We start from the raw sequence: 20,867 nt of genomic DNA, 5'->3' as shown, positions 1-20,867 counted from the left end.
CATTTACGACACCACAGTCCTCTTTCCATGTATTACACCACTGTCTTCCCTCTCTGTACCACACCATAGTGCTCCCTCCATATACTACACCACTGTCCTCTTTCCATGTACCACAACGCTGTCCTCCCTCCTTGTACCACAACACCATTTTTAGCTTGGAAAATTCACTTCATCACTGAAAAAAGCACTGTATACCTGAAGCCACCACTAGGGGGAGCTCAGTCCATAGGATTTAATACAGCTGTCATAGAGCTCTATAGAAAGTGTAAAATTTCTGTGCCATGAGCTCCCTCTCCTGGTGGCTACTGGAAAACAATTTCATTCTGTTGGGAAGCTGGAGAAGGTGGCCTGTGCCATGTGTCAAACTGTTTTTAGAACAAGCGGGTTAAACCCATTGAGAATAACAGTGAAGGCAGACACATTCCCTACTACAGTCATTTCAAAAGGAGTGCTGGTGATAGCTAAGTGCTATATTTCCGGAATTCCTATTGAAATGAATGGAGTGTGGGTGAGTCTGCATGTAATGCTATATGCTCGATGGGAGTGAAACATCCCCCATTCTCAGCATTGAAAGGGCAGGGGGGTTCTGACTGCAGTGATCAACAGTTTGTGCTCTCTCCTATGGAAAGCAGATATACCTATACACACAGCTATATACATATACACACTTATACATAGAGACACATATACAAATGCACACATACATATACATACACACACACACATATACACACATATACACACATACATATATACACAGACACATATACACACAGACAAATCTTCATGTGACTCTTCTCATTCAGTAAGCAGTATTGTTACCTATTATCAAACAATTGTGGGTTTTATTCACATACATAACATTACTTTGTGTAAGTGATATTTTAAATAAAGTTATTAAAAAAACCCCCTGACAACTGTTACTAGATGATATTGTAATTTTGTCAATAAAGTTTACTATTAGAAATAAAAAAAGCAAAGCATCCATAGAGGAGACATGGAGGAGATTGTGGAGCTGTTAGGCCACAGACATGGTGAGGTGTTGTAGTGATATATTGTGGATGTTCTGCCCCTCAAATTACTATTCACCTGTCACATACCTGGACAGCACTAACTGGATACCAGAGGTCACATGATGTGTCTGGTGGGTCATGACTGAGACTATGACTGATCATAGGGGACTTGTAAGTGAACATGAAGTTAACAAGAGGGCTGTTTAAACTATAGTTGCCAATCCACCCAGGAAATGGGCATGGTCAGACACAAGGGGGCATAGTTGGTGGGCATTCCTGGGTGTGTAAAGGTGTTGTCAGTTGGTTTGTGGTTGGGCCAGGGGGAGGGGCTAAAGTCTCCCAGAATTTTGTTGGCAACATAAAGGGGTTTCTAGGCCTATGATATTGAGCTCACCTCCTCTTCTCAGAAAGTGACATCATATCTATGCTGCAGCTCAGTCCCATTCAAATGAGTAGGGCTCAGCAGTAGCATGGCTATGTGACCAACAGATATGATACCACTGCCTAAGAAGAGGAAGTGGAGATCAGTATCCTAGTCCTGGACAACCCCTTTTAGACACTTATTTGTCTTAATAAGTTATATGGCTGAGGTAACATGCACAGGGTCGGACTGGGATGTCTAGGGCCCACCAGTGGAATTGTTTCTAGGGGCCCACCGCCAGGACCCTGCAGATCAGCGGTACCGAGACAGGGCGGTTAAAGGTAATAACATGTTGGGAGCCATGCTACTCACGCACTATACCATGCGCACTACATATACCTACTGCTACAGCCTGTATGGCAAGTGAACAGCATGGCTCCTAGAAATGTTACCATTACTAGTAGCTAAAGTGTCCTGGAAGAGCTGATCTGCAGAGGTCCTGGCTGTTGTATCATCACAGATGTAATATTGATGGCCTATCCTAAGGACAGACAATCAATATTAGAAAGATGGATAAATCCTTTAAAGTGGTTGTCCAGGAATTGGAGCAACTCATGTGGTGGGCGTGAGGTGTAAAATAAAAAACAAATAAATAAAAAAAGAATACTCACCTGTCCCCGATGCTCCGTTGTCTGCCGGTAGTGTCCATTCAGTCTCGTACTGGCACTACTTTCTGGGAGTCCTGCACCTCATGTGATCGCTGAGACCAATTAGGTACAGGATTTCCAGAAATGAAGCCATGAGACCAAACAGACACTACCGGCGGACAACGGGGTGCTGGGGACAGGTGAGAAGGCTTTTTTTTTTTTTTTTTTTTTTACACCTCCCCGGCAGCTACCACAGTGATCACTCCAGTTTATAGACAACCTGTTTTAAGGGGTTGTCTGGGCCAAATATTTTATGGCCACTTCACTGGTCCCCCATAATGTATGGGGTACAGAGATGGGGCCATTATATTGTGTGGGAGCAGTGATGGGGTAACATCCTGTGCAGAAGGGGGATGTTAAACTGTGTGGGGCATATTAAAGGGGTTGTGCAGGGTTAAACTTTTTTATGGCCTATACTCAGGATAGGCCATAAATACCTGAAACCTCACATTGCAGAAACACAAGGTCTTTGGCTACTACAGAAAAAAAAAAAAAAGTATTTTACGGAACTAGCAAAGTGAATGAAATTTAATCAAATTTACCTCATCTGCACACTGCAGGAAAAAAAGATGTGGAACAGCCACAAACTCTAAAATGTGCGCGCTTCTAAAAACATGGCCGGTTACTTTCAGCTGCGCAAATGGGTGAACGTGCAGGGAAAATGCATCAAAAGCTCAATAAAAAAATGCTGTGGAAAAAATACATTGAGATTCGCCGCTTTTTTTTTTTCCACAGCTATTTTTTTTAGCTGTGTCTCGCTGTTGGGCCTCATCCTTATTATCTCAATATACTGAGCATCCTACTAATATTATAAATGTGAAAGTTTGTGTGTTTGGATGTTTGTGAGTTTGGATGTTTGTTCCTCAATCACGCTAAAACGCCTGGACGGATTTGCACATAGTTTTCCCTTGGGATTGAAACATAGGCTACTTTTGGTGCCACTAAACCAGGAGACTCACAAAAGCAGGACTCCTAGCCCCAGCTATAGACTCACACACACTGACTTGCATTTCCTGCCACAAACTGCCTGCACACTCCTTACTGTCACCTCAGGAGTAGCCCTCACTCTACTCACTCACATTTACATATAGCTTTCCACTACACAAGGAGGCCAGTTGCTCCTGCCTGCAATTAAAATGAACTGGGATTGCAGGCATTAACACTTGACCCCCCTCTCCCTCAAACACCCCTTCCCCTTGCCTTCAACGTTGCAGACCGGCTCCTGCCTGCTGACCTCACAGGAGCCGACCTGTTCCGCTGCCAGCCGGGAGCATACTGAATGCTCCCACACCTGTGTTTACAATCCTACTGTGTTTACAATCTGCACTGTCCAGCTGGGCTATGGACAGCCGCGATAGTAAGGCACACAAACTCTCATAGACGGCAATACACTTGGATTGCCATCTATGGAGGCTTGCAATCAAATGATTGCAGGTTCACACCCCTCAGTGGAACGAAGAAAAAAGTTTAAAAAAAAAGAAAACAATAAAAAAATCAAAAAATCCTCCAACAACACATATAAAACTCCAAACTACTGTGATGCATATACATATTAGTTACCATTCCGCCCAAAAATGCCCCGTCTACTAATAAAATATTTGCCCTACTCCCTCAACGTCACACTCACACGTAACAAACCACCATTTTGGTTCACACTTTGGACTATCATTTCAATAAAAGCTCATCTAACCAATACACATTCCCCAGAATGCTATAGCTACCATTAATCTAGACCCGCCATATTGAGGTTGCATAAAAAACCCTTAGGGAGCCTTCACACGGCGTAAACGCGCGTGTATTTTGCCAAGATACATGTGTAAAAATACACATGTCAAAATAAGACTCCCATTCACTTCAATGATATTTTTACAGGCCTGTAAAATGTAATTGAAGTCAATAGGAGGCTTAATTTTACACGTGTATTTTGCACAAATACACACGCGTTCACTCCGTGTCAAGGCTCCCGTAGACTCAGTTCACACCACCGTCTGCTCTCCGTTCTTGCGGTTCCATCTTCTGTTGTCACACAGTTCGCCCCTAAGCGCGGCTGACGCTGGGTCTACACTACCGTTCAGCACTCCGTATTAGGTTTCCACCTTCTGCATGCAGAAGTCGGAAACCTGTCAGACCAGGTCCGGACATGAACGGCGGTGAGCGTTTTATGCTCTCCGCCGCAAATCCGTTTTTTTTTCAATCAGACACAGAGTACTGCATGTCCGACTCTGTGTCTTGTTTAAAAAAAAAAGGTTTGCAGTGGAGAGCATAAAAAAGGTACAGTATGTACAGGTCTACTTTACCATAGACCAGCTAAAAATATCAAAATAAAAATCCTCTGAAAATAACAACAAATTGTCTGTATTACTACATACACACTATAAAATATCACATTTGCTATCCCACCGAAATTTTTAAAGCACTTTTACAGTTTCACACGTCTGTGTCCGCCCAATTCTCAAATCACCGCAGACGAAGTCGCGGGTAAAAGCTAGTCATACTATAAGGCTGAGTTCACACAGAGTTTTCTGGTCAGGAATTTGGTTCTATTGGGAGGCTTTTTTGGAGGCTGATTTTAGAGGTGGACTCCTGACCAAATAACTCCGTGTGAACTCAGCCTTAGGCTAAAGCCCCATGTAGCAAGATAAAGCAAAAAGTGCTGCGGGAAAAACCCCGGCGGCAACATATCAGTTTTTCCTGCAGCGCTTATTGCAGAAACTCCGCAGAGGTTTCCTCTGAGGACTTTGTTTCCTCAGTACTTTTGAGGCGGATATGGCCTCACAATCCTGACTAGAGATGAGCGAACACTGTTCGGATCAGCCGATCCGAACAGCACGCTCCCATAGAAATGAATGGAAGCACGCCGCAGCCGGCCCCTTAACCCCCCACGTGCCAGCCGCTGAAATCAATGGGAGCCGGTCAGTTCTTTTTTCTGGGAGCCGGTTCCAGCTCCCGGAAAAAGAAGCGAGGTGCTCATTCTTCAGGTCGTTTCGCCTCGCGATTCAGCCTGAAGACACTCCCTCCTCCCATCTAGGCCCATTCATTGGGCCTAATCTGGAGCAGAGTGCGTGACTGGATGCAGTGCACCGGAATTCAGTCGCGGCTACCCGTTTTTTGGTCCGGAACCTGAGGCGGCCTCCGTCTCAGGTTCCGGAGCAAAAAACCCTGTTTGAACTTAGCCTTATACCTATAGGGAAACTGCAGGTGTTTCTGCAGATATAAGTGACATGCTGCGATTTCCAAAACCTCAACAGTTTTGGAAATTGCAGTGTGTCCGCTGTGTGTGTTTTTCTGCAATGTGTGGATGGGATTGCACTCACTATACACCTACATACTCAGGCCTGGTTCACATCTGCTTCCAGTAATGCATTTGGGGAGTCCGCATAGGGACCCTCCCAAACAGACTACCAAAGAACCATAGAACTACCATAGAACATGCGGACAGAAAAGTGCTTCACAATCTACTTTCCTGTCCACATGACTCGTGCGGACACCGCACAGAAAGCACACGGACCCTATTATAGTCCGCATACTTTCACTGCACACCGCTTGCTAATGCGTTTGGTAATCCGTTCGGGGGGGGGGGGTTTCTCATGCAGACTCCCCAAACAGATCACCGAGCGCAGATGTGAACCAGGTCTTATACATATACCATATATACAATACTATAGCACATATACATTAATATACATTCATATACCATATATAAGTCATATATATACTTGTGTGAATACTATATATATACAAATATATACATACACATTATTATAGCATACTGTATACACTCACACATACCTGTATACAAACATACAGAACTCACTCAGTATACAAGACACATACTTTACACAAATGTACACACATATACATATTAAACATACAGATTTTACCAAAAGAATTTACTCACATATTCCATTGCAGCAGATGGCTCCTGTCTTCCCCACACGCTGCAATGTGTGTGAGGAGGAGGGGGGAGAGAGGGAGGAAGTGCATGCGGGCAGCAGGGGAGACCTCATAGGAAAGCAGCTGCAGGTAAGTGAAGGAAGAGGCCATTAGCTGATGCTGAAGCTATACATGCTGTCCTCCGATATATACAGCTTTAGCATCAGTTAATTGGGGCCCCTGTGTGTGGAGGCAGATGCATTGGCCAGGTGCCCGGTTGGGGGCCCCTGGCCATCCCGATCGGGCCCCGACCAATGCATCTGCATTGGTAAAATGAAAACTTTCAGTCAGGGCTCGGGGCCCATCGGGGAATTCCCCGGTTACCCGGCGGGCCAGTCCGACCCTGAACATGCACCTTGAAGGGGATGTCCAGGCCTATGATAGTGAGCTCCACTTCATCTTTTCAGGAAATGACATCACACTCATGCTGTAGCTCAGTCCCATTCAAATGAATAGGGCTCAGCTTCAGCATTGTCATATGACGAACAGACGTAATGTCATTGCCTGAGAAGAGGAAGTGAAGATCACTATCCTAGTCCTAGACAACCCCTTTAAGATGAATGCTACCTCACCTATATAACTTATTAAGTCCAGGTATATGATATTGAGCTCCAGTTACTCTTCTCAGGCAGTGACATCATAACCATTTGATACGTGACCCTGCAATCGCTGAGCCACATTCATTTGAATGGGACTGAGCTGCAGCTTGGCCATGTGAACAAAGGACATGATGTCAATTCCTGAGAAGAGGAAGTGGGGCTCAGTATCATATACCTGGATAACCACTTTAAATTGTAGGCAAAAAATATGGAGTCATTGAAATAAAGCATTATGTGAACAGACATCTAACATTCCTATTAAGTTGCATGTACAGACAGCTGAAATTTCAGTCATATAAACCAGTCACTATAAGTATAACCATACAGTCAGTAATATTAGTGAGTGATGCATCATGTGAACAGGCACTTAGTATCCTCCACTATATTGCATGCACTTACTGCTGGATTTCCATCAAAGTGACCAGCATGGATATACGTACAATGACATGAGTACATGACGCGTTGTGTGAACAAATACCGAGTGTCCTCTACAGTCTGCATGCACAGAAAGGGAAAACTTCAACCAAATAAAATATTTATTATAAACAGAAAAATATACATGCAATGCCTTGTGTGAACAGCTGCTTAGAATCTATACACAGGTAACGCAAAACTTCAATCAATTAAAACAGTCATTCTAAGCATAAATATACATGGAGTAGCATCAATAAATAACTTGTCATGTGAACGTGCACCTAAAACCACCACAAAATTGCATCAAACTAGCAAGTAGGCCCAAAAGGCAGTTCATAATGTATCACAGATTATAAAATGTTTTAGTCCAGGAAACCCCTATAAATGGAGTCTGTCCAGTCCTAAATGTCTCCAAACCAATATGCACGTGTCAGATGATTTGTATGGCCATAAGAAGATGATCATCTCTGCATCACTTTACTGGTTTGTGGACCATATTATAGGGCCCTTCTTGGCTCTGTTATTGTGTTTTGGAAATGATAGATTTTATTTCATGGTGAATGCCCTAGTACCCCTAGTATCTAAATAACCTAACCAAGGCAGAATGCCATGTTACTACCGCCAGTTAACTTAGCCCCCAGGGTACATGCCCCGCTAGCACTCTTCCTCCTTACCCACTAGTCACTGTACAGCTGTAAAGGTGAAGTGTAAATCTAGAATATTCTTACTTCTGGTTGTATCAGTGCAATAGAAATGGAGAGGTGCTAACCTGATACTACGAAAATAGCCCTATAAATAAATTATATGTATGTATGTATGCATGTATGTATGCATGTATGTATGTATGTATGTATGTGTGTATGCATGCACCTACCTGAGGCTCTCTGGTCTTCGGGCCGGTCTTGGGGCTTCTGGATATCTTCACCGGCCTTCTGTGCTTCAGTTGAAGAGGTCTTGATAAATCTTCTCTTCTTGGCACATTTCCGGTGGGTAGTCACATCTTCCTTCTCATCCTGAATGGTAGCAGACATCTTGGAGGAGCTGGGTGGGACGGTTCTTTTCCTCTTCTTAGATGTCTTCGTATCTTCATCCAGTAGGGTCAGGACGGTACATCGCTTCTTCTTTCCCTCCTTCCTGATGATGAAGTCCTTTTCTTCATCCTTCATGTCCTGCTCATCAGCCGATGAGGACAGGACAGCACGCCGTTTTTTGGGTGCTTTATCCATGACGCTCTGTACATCAGCCGATGAAACAGAGGTAGGTCTTCTTCTCTTCACTCTTCTCCTCCTCAAAACAATCGCCGCTTCCTCCAAATCCATGAAAACGCTTTCGAAATAGTCAGTCGATCCTCCAACGTCGCCAGTCAAATCCAACTGTCACTGTCACCTGCCAGTCACCGTTCATGCACATACATCAGACTGGCCGCACGGCTGGCACTGGTCAGGTGATCAGTAACTGACCATTACAGCTCAGCCATTGACTTATATTATACATTATACATGAACTGATATGTTCTAATACATTGTAATGGATTTCATTTTAATTCATAGCAAAGTGAATGTGGCACAAACATCTGCCATATTTATGTAAGATGTGTTCTGTGACCTGTATGACAACTGTAATACAAATACATTACATGGGAAACCAAACAACATGTAATGGTTACACTAAGTACAATGCGGTGAGAAATGGCCAATATATTATCTAGCATGCACCATGGGGTGAAATTTGGTGGGATTTGCTCCACAATTTGCTTTGTGAAATATAATTCTATACACTATTGATTTATGAGCCCATTTTATCTCTTTTACTGAGATTTGGGGTAAGGGGTTGGAAATGTAGACGGCTATCCAGGATACCAGGGGGTGTAAACACCTAAGTGTAGGCCATGAATAATTGATTGTGGGGGGCCAAGATACAATGCATGGTATCAGAAACAGAGTCTCCAGGCCCTCTATAGTGCTGGGGAACCATTACTGCAGCTCATAGACATCAATAGGAACTGAGCTATATGTAGTAAGGGCTCGTTCACACGGGCACAGAGGGGGAGGATTATGGTGTGGAATCCACGTCATAATCCGCCCCCTCACAATGGTGGTCTATGTAGACAGCTAGCGTTAGTTTTTCTGTTAGTGGTTTTTTGCCGCTAGAAGAAAAAAGAAGTGTCATGACCTTTCTTGAGGCGGATTCTGCTCCAGGAAGTCAATACAAGTGAATGGGAGGCAGAAACCGCAATGCGGTTTTTGGCACAGTTTTTTAAGGTCCATTCACTGTCCCGGAGGGGAGAACCGCCTGGCGTTTTTTGAGGTGGTTTTACCAAAAACCGCTCCAAAAAACACCTCAGTGTCCAAAAACGGCTTCCTAATTCCTGAAGTGTTTTTTTTCTGAACCAAATTACACCGAACCAAATTACGCTACACAGTATTCACATGCAAACTAACCCTAACAGCGCCTGCTTCAGCTCCTTGCACTGTATAGTACAGGAACTAGACCTTAGCCCCTGACCAATAAGATATTTAAAAAATCTCTCTTAGGCTGGGGTCTCACATTGCGAAATCGCCACAATTTTTAGTACTTGCAGAATGGAAGGGATTCTGACTAGAGAGGACACGGGACACTCATTTTTATGATTGTAATGGTGGAACTCCAGCAGTCAGACACTTATCTCCTATCCCGGAGATAAGATGCATAGACGATGAATCAAGGTGAGAATTCTCAGGCAGTTCTCTTCCATGACTCTATGGGCAGTATTTCCATGACATACTGTCTATCCATGCAATTACAGAACTTCTTGAGGAGTGGGGATAGGGGCTATTTATCTAGAAGACCAGAACCAGTGAACTGATAATGGAACATGTCAAAGGGGAGGGAAAGATTGAAAAGGAAATGGCAAAAACTACAATGAACAGAAAGAATAGAAGGTTCCAGACAAAACCAGCAGTTTATGTATAATATCTATTACACCCCTATTCCCTGATGGGAATACAAATAGCTAAGGAACCCCTCCCCAGATTTTGCCATGGGGCCCCACTATAAATTATTATGCCCCATTTTCTGGGGTATTTCAAGCCATCAAAGATCACAGAAGAAACAGCGCACACTAGACCTTCCTGCAGTGCTATCATCAGGTATGAGCACATCAATGTAGCAGAGCTGAGCATTTGGCACAATGTGCTGTGGTGTTCCCTTAGGTTCCTGAATAATAATAGCACAGCCATATCTGTATTTAGTGTAGCATTAACAGACACTATGAACACTCTCTCCTTAGACTCTGCTACATGTTTTCTGGGGCCACTCCGGGCTCAGACGGCTCTGGACTGAGGTGCAGACGATTATCCAAGACATCATGGATTAGTTCCTGACTGACAATCCCTCTTGGATACTCCTTCATCGCCACAACATTTTCCTTGACAGGTACAAACACTCTCTCCTTAGACACCTCCTAAATACAACGAAGGCCTGTATTCCTGTGAGATGGAGATCCTCTGAGCCTTTCTGAGCATGTGTCACTTTATATGGGCCTCTGACGATTCCACAATGGTTTGATAGAGTGAATCAGATCTATCATGTGGAGAATCTTCTCCACATCTCCCCTGAGCGTGCAGCTCACTTTGAGAGGATATAGCACTACTGAATCACCTTTGTCTCCTCATCAAGGTACAGGGACTTGCTGGGTCTTACCAAGAACCCCCTTTAATGGTTTGGGGTTTGTATCAGGCTCTGGGACAACCTAGCCCCCCTTCTCTTCTACTTCTACATTTTTACCCTCCCACTTTTATTTTCTTCTTCCTTTTTTGCTCTCCAATCATTATTGCTTATTACAAGCATATAGTTTTTCCTACTGACCCCTGTTGTGCAGTTGGGAGGGAAGTCCAGAGGCTGAACTGCATCTATCATTTCTTAAGATAAGATAATCCTTAAGATAAGATAATCCTTTAATAGTCCTACAGTGGGGAAATTTCAGTATTACAATATTTTGTGACTCTGGCAGACTGCCCATTTGAGACGTACTCATGAGACGGGTTCGAGCCGCTTGGGTTCCTGCTCCGACTACCTTTCTGTCCTGTCTTTCTGTGCTTCATGGCTTTTATTGCACTGTTGTACTGAAATTGAAATATTTCACGGAAAAAAAAAAAAAAAAAAGTTTGTTAACCGATTAACCATTTCAGCAGAATTAAAATAATATGGAGGTGAAATTTGGACCTTTTTTTTTTTCTCAATTAAACATTTAATTAGCCCTAAAATTAACACAATCACAAGAGGTTAAAGGAGAAAATGTTTGGGCACAAGGCAGCATGAGGAAGGGAAAGAGCGCTACTGGGTGTTTGAAAAGCAGATTTTTTGGGAATAGTTTTTAAGTGCCATGTCTCATTTGCAGAGGCCCTAGCGTACCAATAGAATGGAAACCCAAAAAGGTGAAATTACACCCCTCACAAAATGTATGAATGGGTATTTTGGCCCCACAGCTGTTTTACAGATTTTATTAACACTGAGATATGTTAATGAAAAATTACTAAAACGTCACTTTATCCCCCAAAGTCTTCATTTTTGCAAGAGCATAAAGGAGAAAAAGCTCTTCAAAGTTTGTTACACAATTTCTCCTGAACACAGGAATACCCCATATGTGGTCGTAAACTGCTGTATGGGTATATGGTGGGTCTCAGATTGGAAAGAGCGCTATTTGGGTTTCAGAGGGCAGATTTTGCTGGAATAGTTTTCAGGGGCCATGTCATATTTGCTGAGCCCCTAAAGTATCAGTACAATGGAAATTCCCCAAGTGTAATTCCATTTTAGAAACTACACTCCTCAAGGAATTTTTCAAGGAGTATTTTCATTTTGAGCCCAAGAGTGCTTCCCAAAAATTAATGTACAAAGTCAATATTGAAATTTTTAAAGAAATCTGCCATGTCAGTGTCCAACGTATTGTGCCCACTTTGGGCACACAGCAGGGCTCAGAAGGGAAGAAGAAATGCGATTTTTAGCTTTTGGATATAGATTAAGACTAAGGGCCCCTTCACACGGAGAATACGCTGGCTGATTCTGCGTTTAAAACGGATCCATTGCTTTCTATGGGAGCCGGCATATGTGCGCTCCCCATAGAAATGAATGGAAAAAAGCAGCCCATTAATTTCTATGGGGGGCACACGTATGCTGGCTCCCATAGAAACCAATGGGATCTGTTTTAAATGCCGCTGATTCGGAACGTTTACACGTTCAGAATCATCCAGCGTATCCTCTGTGTGAAGGGGCCCTAAGGCACCCAGGTTCCTTCTATTAATTTGTACTTTAGTGTGGTTCTGAACTCAAATCATTTGTGTTGGATTGCTGTATCATTGACCATTGGCCTGTTGCTTTAAATTTGCTTATCTTCTGATTTTGACTCTGACGATACCTCTTGGATTGACCTTTTGGCATGGATATGTTCACTCTTCTGAGTCATTCCTCTGGTTTAGATGTCCCTTCTGAGTTTGCTGTGGGTTCTGGTTTGACTTGAGTTTGTAAAATGTTTATTTCTTATACTAGTTTCTGTAGAGATAACTTGGGTCCAGATTCAGCACAAGCCACATAAAATATGTGGCTCTAAGTCCCCGTTCATACAAAGAGCGGATTTTGGCCCTGAGAGTGACACAGTAAGCCACGTCACAATAGGGCCAAAATGCGCCTGCTCCGACTGTCGCGGCTTCCGACAGTCGTGGCTTGCCCCTCCGGAGTAGGCTCAAATGAATGGACCCAGTCCGGAGGGTGCTTCCGTGAGGCAGACGCTGGGGCTGAATAAGCCGCGGAGTCCGCCTGAAGAATGGACAGCTCGTTTCTTTTTTCCGTGAGCGACAACATGCTGCTCACGGAAAAAAGTAAACTAGCGGTCTACATAGACCTCCATTGTGAGGGGGCGGATTATGATGTGGATTCAGCGCCATAATCCGCCCCTTCTTGCCCCATTTGAACGGAGTCTAACATATAAGTGTTTGAATTGGCCTCTCCTCCAGCCTCAGCTTCTATGAATTAAATACATATTCCTCTGTACTCATAGTCTGAAGCAGTGAGGAGTGTATGCATAGAGAACAGAAAGTAGAATTCAGTGCAGGATTTACAGAAAGGAGCCAACATCTGCTAATAAAGTATATTACAAAAATTATCAATGATATAAATACTGTCAGAAAATGTTTTGAATATTTAGGTAAAATTTAAAGGAGATGGGTAGTAATTATACAATAGGATAATTGAGAACATGTCATAAAAAAATCTGGTCTACATATAGTCTTTTTTCTCCTTCAATATGATTATTTACTAAGTTTAATACTAAAGTATTGGTTATTGCTTAAAAATATATTTTAACATGAAAACCCATATTTTGAATTCTTATACTGTTATAAGAATATACTTATACTGATAAGAATCTGTTGTATGCTTCAATTTATATTAGATACGGATAAGCATGGCCGCTGATAGGCCAGTATTACTGCTACCGGCGTCAGGGGCCCGGTCAAATTGAAAAACGGGGGGCCCGGTTTCCGTGACCCACAGCAGTCATTGTGCCCAGTGAGCAGCGCCGAGCTCCAGCTCCTCGCACAGGCGCAGTACTACCCGTATTGAAGCCGGCGAGCGGGTAATACTGCAGGCTCACGCCTCACACAGGTGCAGTACTACCTGTTTTGAAGCCGGCGAGCGGGAGTACTGCACCTGTGCGAGGAGCTGGAGCTCGGCGCTGCTCACTGGGCATACCTCCCAACCGTCCCGATTTCCGCTGGACATTCACAATTCCAGTGACGTGTCCCGCGGTCCCGGTTGGTGGGAGGTACGTCCCGATTTCAACTCAGATCTGCGTCTGGAGGACGCAGATCTGAGTTGAATACATATGCGGCTAAAGCAAGGAGCTGTCACAGTTCAGCTCCTTGCTTTGCCTCGTCCTCCGGCTACAGGCTGTGTAGACGCGATGTGATGACGTCACATCGCACCTACAACAGTATTAGCGAGACTGCGGAAAGAGCGGCGGGGGAGCGAGGAGAAGGTAAGTGTAATATGTGTACACATTGAGGTGGAACATGAAACTGGGGGCAGATGAAGGAGAGGACGGCATGACACTGGGGCAGAGATGGAGGGACATGAATCTGGGGGCAGAGATGGAGAGGACATGAATCTGGGGACAGAGATGGAGGAACATAAATCTGGGGGCAGAGATGGAAGGACATGAATCTGGAGGCAGAGATGGGGGACATGAATCTAGGGGCAGAGATGGAGGGACATGAATCTGGAGGCAGAGATGGAGGGACATGAATCTGGGGGCAGAGATGTGGGGACATGAATCTGGGGGCAGAGATGGAGGGACATGAATCTGGGGGCAGAGATGGAGAGACATGAATCTGGGGGCAGAGATGGAGAGACATGAATCTAGGGGCAGAGATGGAGGGGACATGAATCTGGGGGCAAAGATGGAGGGGACATGAATCTGGGGGCAGAGATGGGGGGACATGAATCTGGGGGCAGAGATGTGGGGACATGAATCTGGGGGCATAGATGGAGGGACATGAATCTGCTGGCAGAGATGTGGGGACATAAATCTGGGGGCAGAGATGGAGGGACATGAATCTAGGGGCAGAGATGGAGAGGACATGAATCTGGGGACAGAGATGGAGGAACATAAATCTGGGGGCAGAGATGGAGGGACATGAATCTGGAGGCAGAGATGGGGGACATGAATCTAGGGGCAGAGATGGAGGGACATGAATCTGGAGGCAGAGATGGAGGGACATGAATCTGGGGGCAGAGATGTGGGGACATGAATCTGGGGGCAGAGATGGAGGGACATGAATCTGGGGGCAGAGATGGAGAGACATGAATCTGGGGGCAGAGATGGAGAGACATGAATCTAGGGGCAGAGATGGAGGGGACATGAATCTGGGGGCAAAGATGGAGGGGACATGAATCTGGGGGCAGAGATGGGGGGACATGAATCTGGGGGCAGAGATGTGGGGACATGAATCTGGGGGCATAGATGGAGGGACATGAATCTGCTGGCAGAGATGTGGGGACATAAATCTGGGGGCAGAGATGGAGGGACATGAATCTGGGGGCAGAGATGTGGGGACATGGATCTGGGGGCAGAGATGGAGGGACATGAATCTGGGGGCAGAGATGGAGAGACATGAATCTGGGGGCAGAGATGGAGAGACATGAATCTTGGGGCAGAGATGGAGAGACATGAATCTAGGGGCAGAGAAGGAGGGGACATGAATCTGGGGGCAGAGATGGAGGGGACATGAATCTGGGGGCAGAGATGGAGGGACATGAATCTGGGGGCAGAGATGGAGGGACATGAATCTGGGGGCAGAGATGTGGGGACATAAATCTGGGGCAGAGATGGAGGGACATGAATCTGGGGGCAGAGATGGAGGGACATGAATGTGGGGCAGAGATGTGGGGACATGAATCTGGGGGCAGAGATGGAGGGACATGAATCTGGGGGCAGAGATGTGGGGACATGAATCTGGGGGCAGAGATGGAGTGGACATGAATCTGGGGGCAGAGATGGAGGGGACATGAATCTGGGGGCAGAGATGTGATGACATGAATCTGGGGGCAGAGATGTGGGGAAATGAATCTAGGGCAAAGATGGAGGGACATGAATCTGGGGGCAAAGATGAAGGGGACGGGGCCACACGGTGGCTCAGTGGTTAGCACTGCAGCCTTGCAGCGCTGGAGTCCTGGTGTTCAAATCCCGCCAAGGGCATAAAACCATCTGCAAGGAGTTTGTATGTTCTCCCCGTGTTTGCATTGATTTCCATCCCATATTCCAAAGACATACTGATAGGGAAAAATGTACATTGTGAGCTCTGTTTGGGGCTCACAATCTACATTAAAAAAAAAAAAAGATGAAGGGGGCATAAATCTGGGGGCAGAGATGGGGGGACATAAATCTGGGGGCAGAGATGGAGGGACATGAATCTGGGGGCAGAGATGTGGGGACATGAATCTGGGGGCAGAGATGGAGGGACATGAATCGACTCATTGCCTAAAGATGTAGAGAAAAATTTAAATTTAATACATAATTGGTATGTCGCAAAATAAAGTAGTTTTAAAATGGGGGGGGGGGGGCAGACACTTAGGCTGTATGGGGCCCCAAAATTCCCGATGGCGGCCCTGCGGATAAGGCTGCTTACTTGATGGGCATCAGCTCCTCTGAGTTGGTGAAGGGGCTGTTGCATCCCAAGGTGAAAGTGGGCAATGAATATGAGACCAAAGGACAAACTGTGGAACAGGTAAGATCACCACTTAAAGGGGTTGTCCCGTCACAAGGATCCTATCTATAATGCTTATTAATGTGAATGTAAGACTTTTCCTAAATACACTGCTTCAGCAAAACTGCTTTGTTTGGCCACTATCTCACTTTATTCATTTTTTTGTGGCCACAGCCCTGACCTAGCTGCTCCTGAGTCAAGTGATGTGTCAGCCTGCTCTGAGGGGGGAGGGAGGAGGGGCTAACTGCAGGGGAGAGAGCCTGGAGGGGAGGGGGGGGGGTAGTTTACCCTTTGGGGGAAGGGGCCGCCAATACAGGGTTAGACGCCGGCACAGGTGAAGCCAGCAACATCGCTATGCTTCTGCCCTGCATGAAGCCAGCAGCGGCAGAAGCGATGCTGCTATTCCGGGGGGAGGGGGGGCGGAGTAGCGGAATAACAGCATCGCTTCTGCCGCTGCTGGCTTCATGCAGGGCAGAAGCATAGCGATGTTGCTGGCTTCACCTTTACCGGCATCTAACTCCCCGGCATCCGCTGTAATAGGCGGATGCTGGGGACTGTTAGATGCCGGCACAGGCACATCGCTATGCTTCTGCCCTGCATGAAGACAGCAGCAGCAGAAGCGATGCTGTTCCGCTCTGCGGTCACATATGCAAAACCAAGCGGCGAGATGCCACCGGCCCTGCGTGCAAGCTCATACACCAGACTAACCTTCACAATGCGAATACCGACCCGCAGGGTGTCGGGTCTGTATTTGCATTGTGAAGGCTAGACTGGTATATGAGCGCGCACGCAGGGCCGGCGGCATCTCGCCGCTTGGTTTTTGCATATGTGACCCCGCCCACCAATGACGAAACAAAGCCGGAAGACAGAAGATTTTAGAGGAACGAAGACGGGTGAGTATGCGACGTGGGAGTACCCCTTTAAATTTGTACACATTAAAACTGTAGACATAGATGCCACATGCTTTGTACATTTCTTTGTGTGTGTCAGCACAAACAGCAGTTATAAACTAGACACGCTGGGGGAATTTATCAAGCCTCTTGCACCAATGTACTATAAATTCTGCCCCCAGTAAGGAGGAATTTATTATTTGTGTCTTGTTACCCCTTTTTTAGCTGCATGCACGTTTTTTCCATGTATATTTCCATGAGCCTAATTTACTAAAAAAAAGTAGTGGCACCATTTTTAATTCTGACCCAATGCTGAGAAAATTAAGCTTTTTCAGAAGTATGCAAATGAATCCGCAAGTGCTACTTAAAGTGTTACTTTAAGTACTTACTTGTTGAAGTGCCTTGGCTCTCATCAGTTGTGGCTATCACCAGGAAGGGTACACATACCCCCTCTAGCAGATCTCCATCTCTCCACTCTTATGCCTTCATACAGCAGAATGGGTCTTTGAAAGGATGAAGAATGATTTTTTTTTTTGCTATGGTCTGATTTTATTTTAATGTGTTATGAAGGGTTTGATGTCTGTGCCACTACCCTTTTGCCATAACCCACTGCTTTGTTATCACCCTGTAATGGAGTCCCCCTGGTTGATGTCTCTGCATTTTGTGTACACTTGTTCATATACTTCCTACTAGAATAAGACATCCTTTGATGTACTTTGCTCATTAAACATGGCATTGAAAATGATTAAAGCTTTGTTTCCTAAAATCTTTCTTACATAGGTTAATTATGCAGTCAGTGCATTGGCCAAAGGTATCTATGACCGAATGTTTAAGTGGCTTGTAGTCCGTATAAACAAAACACTGGATACAAAGTTGCCCAGACAGTTCTTCATCGGTGTGCTTGACATTGCTGGATTTGAAATTTTTGATGTAAGTCATGTATTCCAAGAATCAAAATACGGTAAATCAAAAATCTAAGTTTCCATGAGCACTTATAAATGTAAAGATGATTCATCCTCAATGAATACCCTATTATGTTTCTAGTGCTTAGGTTTCTGATTCTAGGTTTGCACATTATTGTTTAGGATTGTCTCACAATATATGCTAGGTGTTCATGTGCGGCATACCTATTTCATTGTTAAGCACTCTTTTCATAAGCAGTATATTATATCTTTACCACTACACATATAGATGAAGTAACTTAAACTAAGTAAACTAATTAGCACAGTCAAATAATTAATTTTTATTCAGTTTAACAGCTTTGAACAACTTTACATCAATTTCACAAATGAAAAACTGCAACAGTTTTTCAACCACCATATGTTTGTGATGGAACAAGAGGAATATAAGAAAGAAGGAATTGACTGGGAGTTCATTGACTTTGGCCTTGACTTACAGGCCTGCATTGACCTAATCGAAAAGGTAATGACAATACTTTAAAGTTACACTTTAAAAAATAATAATAATAAATTATGTGACGTTATTATGCACAGAAAATATACATTTTTAATTTATTTGGCTATATACATATATATATGTACATATATCTTATCATATCTTTTACCTGATAGCCCATGGGGATTTTGTCAATCCTTGAAGAGGAGTGCATGTTTCCTAAGGCTACAGACATGTGAGAGTCAAATCCTCTAATCTTGTATTTTGGCAGCCATCTTGTACTCTTTCACATATAAACTGTATAAGTATGTATTTTTCTGCTTAAGTCAAGGAGGCCCTTTGTTAGACTTTAAGGAATGTGATAATGAACGTTAATGCATAGGTTGCTAATCCTTATCTCTCAAGGGCCTCATTTTGAGAAGATGCAGCTGACTTTGTATATCTCTTATCTCCTTTACATGATGTATGGACACATAACCAACAAAAGTATTAATCTTATGGTATCTGGGCACTTTGTCATATTTTATGGTATATGAAGGTCACTTAGAGTGTGTACAGACACAGAATCTATGTAGCTCATTGTTAATTAAGTTGCAACATGTCATCTTATATCTTTTGCCATGATATATACATATAGACAGTCTGGGATGTTGGCTCACACATAAGTATTTTGAATCCTTCTTTGTTTCATGGGAAAGTCCATCCCAGTGTGGAAAATTATAATGAGATGCAGATTATAATGAGCCTCAGCCAATAGTCATGTGCCAGGCTTATCTTATATCTCTATGACCAATCATGTTGTATTGATTAGAATAGCCAAGCCAGCTCTTTGTCTGTAATGTATTTAAACTACCTTTTTCTTACAATAAAATTAGAATTCACTTGGTACACCATCAGCTGTGTGCGTGTGACTTCTGCAGGCCTGCGATCTAATCTCTAATTAGGACCTCTACAACATACGGAGGGATCCATTGCTGTCCCTATCAAATCTGGCGTCCCTGGGTGGGCTTGAGAGATAAGGAGAAGGTTTGCTGATCTCCCGGACAACCAATGATTACAGTAGTTCTTGGAACCACAGATTCACAAAGTCAGCGCTGCAAGGTAAGAGCTTTTATCTTACCAATTTGATCTGTGTTTCTAAGGACTTTGTTTTCCTGTCCGAGTGTGAGGTAAACACATATGTTCCTTATATAAATATCTCAAGCTTTTTTTGCAAGAACCTAAGAGCAGTATGTTGTATGAGTGTTAAGTAGATGGAAACTTGGGCTGAAATTGTTCTGCTGACTTGTTGTGGTTGTGCATTCGTTGTATTTCTCATTTGGGTTTTGTGGAAATTGACTAGTCACGTGATAAAGGGAAATAGTGATCCCTGGAATCCTCTAACTGATCTTTAAAGTCTCCATTGAATAAGATACAGTATATGTTGTACTGAGGAAGTCTTATAGGAATTTGGGGCAGGATAAGACAGTGGGAAGGAGGAGAGAAAAGAATTCACGCAGAACAGAATGGGAGGAGTGCAAAGTCAGTCAGTGTGGAAGTCAGCCCAAGAGATAGTTGTAGAAAGAGCAGGGAAGAGAGCAGTTGGAAGAGGATGCAATAAATTGTTGAAGAAAGCAAAATGTAGTACAACTGGGCTGCTAAACAGCAGTCATTGGGAAGAATTTGCCTCTCAATACAGAGGCTGGGTTCAGGATCACAAGTTGGGTGAGATATTGGATAGTTGGATGCAGGTAAGCAGGGAAATAGAAAGGGAGGGTTATAGGAGTAAGGAAAATAAGGGAGTCATGTATTATGCTCCCCCGGAGAAAAGTCCGCCTCCCTATGGGGAAAACCCTGCACCATTTGCTTCAGGTAATCCTGACAGATGGACATGTATTAGATGTGGTCAGAAAAATCCTGATTGTCAAGAGGATTGTTTCAGTTGTGAAATACCCCGTCCCAAGCCACAAAAAGGCTTATACCCTGTTATAACTAGAACTGTGTATGTCCCAGGGGATGTAGTGCCACAACAGGAGGAGGAGGCAAATGTGGCTGCAGAACAAGCCGACTCCACTGAGGCAACCCCTTCTCGTCCCCCCAGGCTTCAAAGTCCTAGAAGGACCGGAGCCCAGGCTAGACTTGTTGTTGATTATAAACCCTGGTCTCCTTCTGAGCAAACTAGCCTGATCTCCCAGTTACCTGACCCTGTCACTAGACCAATGCCTTTTTACCGACATATGGTACAGATTCAGGCCACATATAGTGCCACTTGGAGTGATCTCGCCCCCCTTATAGCTCTTAAAGCTGGGGAAGCCATGGGTAAAATTATAATGGATGCCA

The 20,867-nt window shown here is 44.3% G+C and overlaps 1 pseudogene; it reads left to right on the top strand.

Annotated features, from left to right (window-relative positions):
* The first annotated feature begins 9,722 nt into the window (after nt 1-9,722).
* LOC142194096 (myosin-6-like) overlaps nt 9,723-20,867 on the top strand; it is a 62,235-nt pseudogene continuing 51,090 nt past the window's right edge.

This window comes from Leptodactylus fuscus, chromosome 2 (assembly GCF_031893055.1).
Source record: "Leptodactylus fuscus isolate aLepFus1 chromosome 2, aLepFus1.hap2, whole genome shotgun sequence".
Taxonomy (NCBI): Eukaryota; Metazoa; Chordata; class Amphibia; order Anura; family Leptodactylidae; genus Leptodactylus; species Leptodactylus fuscus.
Note: the sequence above shows the minus strand (reverse complement) of the source record. Positions and strands in the feature narration are given on the sequence as shown.